This window comes from Micropterus salmoides, unplaced genomic scaffold (assembly GCF_014851395.1).
Source record: "Micropterus salmoides isolate LMB-PRFRI ecotype aquatic unplaced genomic scaffold, ASM1485139v1 Ms_hic_scaffold_1996, whole genome shotgun sequence".
NCBI classification, from domain to species: Eukaryota; Metazoa; Chordata; class Actinopteri; order Centrarchiformes; family Centrarchidae; genus Micropterus; species Micropterus salmoides.
This window is the reverse complement of record NW_024041146.1, coordinates 16,737-22,371: the sequence shown is the minus strand read 5'-3', so window position 1 is coordinate 22,371 and position 5,635 is coordinate 16,737. Positions and strand designations below refer to the sequence as shown.

Genomic DNA, 5,635 nt, shown 5'->3' with positions numbered 1-5,635 from the left:
AGTAAAGAAATGCTGTTGTTGTCGAATTATTTAAGTATTAGATTCTGAAATCCAGTCCATCCCCATTACGGATAAGCGGTTGAAGATAATGGTTGGATGGATAGATGGATTCTGTAATTCTGGCAAGTCTTTGGAAATCTCCAGAAAAAACAATACTTGTTTTTGCACAATGGCAGCAGTAGCAACACTATGACACAGTTTTGTTTGTTAACAATATTTTGCGGGGTCACACAACAAAACAATACAGAGAAACATGCATAAATATTATGGCCATACAGTCTCTTTCTCCAAAAAAAAGTCATTCATGATGCAATAAACTTAATTTCAAATATCATCTAATCAGACTTTCTCTCTCCCAATACCAGTTTCGTTACAGGGCTGATACTGATTACTGATCCAAATTATTGTTAGGATCAAAATAATAATAATCCAGTATACCACATTCTTATTCTCTAATTTAAAATCTGTAAACCTCTCTGATATTCGGTCCATCACCATAAATTTGCCATAACTTTAGGGGTAATAAGACAACAATGTCCATGTTAACAGAAGAGATTTCTACTACAGACTAACATTAACTGGATCATAGAGCACTAACTGATGACAAACAGACCTGTTAACTCACTAATCCAACCCAAAAGCCTTGACAGCAGCGTAGATCCTCTCTCTCTCCGCTGCTTTAGCATCCTTTATTGCACAGTCAGCTTTCATCATGCCGAAGACGACAGCAGAATAAATCCATGTGTCCTCATCTCTCTGAGAAAATATATGAGATGACAAAGTTCTCATAAAGCTTCATAAATGGTTTAATAAGATGATTCCCAACTTTAAATTCATTACCTGTTGACTTTTCAGACTGAAGCAGTTTTTTTGCAGGACAACAGCAGCTGAATTTTGAGAAAACAAAATAGATAATGACATAAAAAGTATGCAGCACTTTAACTTTAGTTTTAATTTAACTATGAGTGACTTCTATTACCATTGGAACAATCGAACTTGCTTGTTTTCATGCCGTAAATGAGGAAGGCTATAACAATCAGACTTATAGCCAAGACAGCACACAGCAGGATTAGAATTGCACTGGCCTTTTGTGACCAAATGGCTCCTGGAACATTATCAAAAGTTAAAAACAATGAATGTTAGTAATGAATAAAAGTAAATTATTTTTAATTTCCCCTCATCTTTAAATGATTTAGCATTTTGCATCATTAAATTAATTTTATTTGAGCATCTTACTTACTCTACACCAGGGAGAATAATAAATACTTAATTAATCAAAATTTTATTTGATTTTATGGGTTAGTCTAATTACAAAAGGGATATTAATGATGCAGTTACCATGAATGTCCACTTTAGTTCCTTCTCCAAAAAATATCTCTCCACATGTGGCCACAGCACAGTAGTAAGTCCAGCATCAGAGGAGCTGACGTTCTTAGAGAAGCGATAAACACAGCTTTTCTGAGAGTCAGATCTCTTGTCACATTCATCACGTCCATTTCCATCAGTGTAAATGATGTCTGGATGAGATTTATCTGATCCGGCTCTGAACCAGTACACACTGTGATCTCCTGGACACGTCTTGTTGTCAGAGTCAGAGAGGACTGAACACTGAACAGTTATCGAGTCTCCTGGACGGTCTGGATCAGATACTGTTGTCCCCTGAATGACAGTATAGTTTGATGTCCTCTGAGTGTCTCCTGTGTGATACAAAACAGATCAAATGTAACATGCTTAATGACAGTTTAAAACTTTGTAAAAGTAGATCACACAATTACCTTTTACTAACAGATATGTCCCACTCCATTCGGGATTAATCCATGCTGTTACTGCACAGTGATACATTCCCTCATCCTCTTGAATTGTCCTCAAAATGGTCAGGTTGCTAATATTCTTATCAGTATTTACCTTTAATCTTAATTCAGAAAACTCTGGTGCATACTCAGGTTTTGCAGATTTCCACAGTGTCATAATTAATTTCAGAGTATCCCCGGCACGCTGCTTGTACCAGTGGAGCTTTCTACTGCTCAGCTCTTCATTAGGCAAAACACACGTGAAGGTCGCAGAGTCACCGAGTTGAACAGTGGTCACTGGAACTAAGGCATCTGAATGAAATGAAAACATACAATATATAAAATAGTTAGTGTATGATGTGGAAAAGTTATGAAGCTAAATTATAAAAATAAATAAATAACACTTACATCCTTGATGAAGAACAAGCAGTGTAACCCATAACAGGATCATCTTGCCATTGTCTCTAGTTAAGAAACTTGTTGGTATTTCACTGAGTGAAGGAGGTGAGATGGCCGTGATACATCAGACCATCCAATGCATCTCATTGGTTATCACAGAGTATGTAAAGTGCACTTCCTGTCACACTGGTCTCGTACTGGTCTTTGTACATAGCACCTCTTTTTCATCCTACATAGCCAATGTCAAAATTGTTTACTTTTCACTTTTCTTTTGAACACACATGTCTTTCTATGAGGGATTTTTTTTTTGAGCCTGGACTTTAGGCAGCAAATCTGTATTTGAGAGGAAAGATTCATAGGCTGTATCAAAGGCCAGGGCCTATGAAGTGTGTCCTTCAGAGTAGATGAAAGCCAGGCTGAACATATGCTCCCTCTCCAAATGAGATGGTTTTGCCTCACATGGGCCAGAGCCTATGTGTGTTTTGGGTTGCCCTTGTCAAATGCAGAAATCAATCTCATGAGGAGGTCAGCCTGAAAGACACACCTATTTCGATAGGTGTTTGGGTAAATACTGTGTATTTATCATGTATCATACTACAGACTGTGCAATTATTATATATTAATATTACACAGATCTAGAGCTAACTTCTTTAGGTGGCTCAGGTGGTCATTTTAACTTCCATCCATCCATCCATCCATCCATCGTCAACCGCTTATCCTGCGTACAGGGTAGCGGGTCATTTTATCAAAAATTAACTTTGTGTCTGAAATTGCTGAACTTGAGTGGTGGAAGAGGAGGTGCAGTTCCCATTTAGCTAAGTTGGAGTCCAGCAACATCTGCCCCCACTGTGAGGGTTTTCTCTTCTACAGGGGACATTTTCACGGAGAGCAAGCCGCTCACCTGAGAATGTGGACATGATGGTGTTCCTGATAAAGTACTTCAAACTTAATTGATGCATTTCCACAAAAATGTGTGGTTAACTGAATTTATCAACTATTGTTTATTTTGTGAGTGGTCTTCAGAGAAGATTTTATTGTTTTATTTATTTTTGCTTACTTAGGCTGGTCTTAAGAGAACTGTTTTTTAAATTTATTTTTGTTTATTTACATAGTAAATTTATGTCTAGTTGATGTTCTTCACTGTTCTTCTGTTTAGTATTTCAAATTGTTGCTGATTTAACACATACCCAGATTTTTTCCCTATTAGAGAGAGAGAGATAAGGAGCTCATGTGGAAGAGCTAGAGAGAAGGACCGTGAATATAGACAGAAGTGTTGACGTGATATAAAAACTTTCTTTGATCATAAAGCCTACTCTGCTACTCTACAGTTCTGTTGAAATGTCTGTGTCCTCACTGCACTGCATTATAAAGTATAATGAAGGGGTTGGGGGTCACATTTCTATCATCCATTATTATTGTGTGTTGTATTGATGAGTGTTGATGAGTGTTTTTTTGTTTGTTTTTTTACGTGTTTAATGATGTCACAGCAAATATCATGGGACATTTAAGCAGCAAAACTAAAAACTTTAGTTATAAACAGGAAAGACTGAGGAAACTCTCTAGAGGAAACAGAACTTTTAGCCCCTGACATAACTTCTTTAGACAACTCTGATGGAGTTCAGGATTTATCAGGATGACAGCTGCTTTACTACAAACTATTTCTCTGTATGAACCTGCACTGTGTTTGACATTTTGGATGTCTAGAACATAAATTAACATTAAATCCTTGTAGGATTTATATATCTAAACAGCCATTGTTAGCTCTAAACATAACGAAAATTTCTGGTTATCCTGTAGCTTTGTTAGTAAAGTGTGGCTTCAATACTTGCATAATTGCTGTAAGACTAAATTAGATCAAACTCAATATCAGATCAACATTTTCTTTAATTCTTTTAATTATATCACTGAAATTTTGATTTAGAGAAGATATTGTAGAGATTTGAACTGAGATAAGGCTCATTCAGTGGGGGTTGAACAGTGGGTTATGCATTTAGCACTTTCTGTAATATATTGTGGTGAACCTCAAATTCTTGTGTGGTTTGTGTTTCTTGTATCTGTTGGTACCTTTACTATACCTGGTTGTTATTGTAAAGTAAGGTGGAATGATCTTGTACTAAAAGACAGGGGTCCTTTGTGCATGCAAACATGCTTGTAATATTTTCTTTGTATTACTGGACATTGAAAGGCATTATTTACATTAAAGTATGCCTAAATGAGCTGTATATTATTGTTTTATTTAGCGTATACATTATATGGTACATACAATTTCTGAGTGGTAGACATAAAATGAACAGCCTGCCACAGTGGCACGCAGTGAAAAAGGTTAATTTTAGACCCCAAGTTTGACAATGTTTTTCACTACATAAGTGGTCATTTTAGAGAGATATAATAACCTTTGATTAAAAATGTTTCACGTGTAATACAGAGTATGGACCTTATGTCCCCAAATCAAAAGTTTTAATTGGTGGTGATGGAGCAGTGGATTAGACACATACATTCCTTCGGTGTGAGAGACCCGGGTTTATTGCCTACTGTGACGCATCCACCAATATGTTCCTGAGCAAGACACTTAACCCCTAGTTGCTCCAGAGGTGTGCAACTCTGACATATATAGCAATTGTAAGTGGCTTTGGATAAAAGTGTCAGCTAAATGAATTAATGTAATGTAATGTACAACCCTGCTACCACTTAGTTTAACAGAGATCAAATTAACCTGTTTGATTTGTGTGCACAAAACAGGTATGCCGCCATTTGCAGTGATTCATAAAACAGAGAAGCCATCTTAACTACTGTGTGAGCCAGCCTCTTCAGATGCTCTACATCATCAATGATGACCGCCCCCCCTGTCAGTCACATCAGCAGGAAGAGCGCAGCATTACGAGAGCTGGGGAGGGCTGTTAAACTATTCATCCTGTACGCCAAAACCAACAGACTCAGGAACAGTTTCTTCCCACAAGCCATCACTCTAATGAATGGCTGATTTCTGACTACTGTGAGTCAGAAATCAGCCGTTGTTTCTGTGTTTCCATCAATGTTTTTTAATGCACATTTTGAAGTATCGCATTTGAAAGTTTGATGGAAACGGCAATATTCAATAAAAAAAATTTAATTTCGCAAAAAAGCTTTTACTCTCACTTGAGGTGGTTTTTGCCTTTGTCGAAAAAGAGTAAATGCGCTAAATGCGAGATGGAAACACTTTTTCCGAAAAGGTTCTGACATAGCAAAGTTAGCTGTTTCTGCTGTTGGCGTCTTGCACACTTGTGCAGAGTTCTGCATCGCTGCCGAGCATTTCATGCACCTCGCGGCTGGTACCGCTCATTTGTGCTGAGAAAAGAGGTGGATGCAAATCTCGGCAGGTAGCCTTCATCATCTGTTCTGACGAATCATGCATTCACCTCTTAAAGGTCCTTTTCAGATCCTTTGCTCTGCACACTGATCAAACGGGT

General features: G+C 37.5%; 1 pseudogene; it reads right to left on the bottom strand.

Moving 5' to 3' along the window:
- Positions 1 to 242: 242 nt before the first annotated feature.
- Positions 243 to 3,618, bottom strand: LOC119911265 (annotated as a pseudogene).
- Positions 3,619 to 5,635: the final 2,017 nt, after the last annotated feature.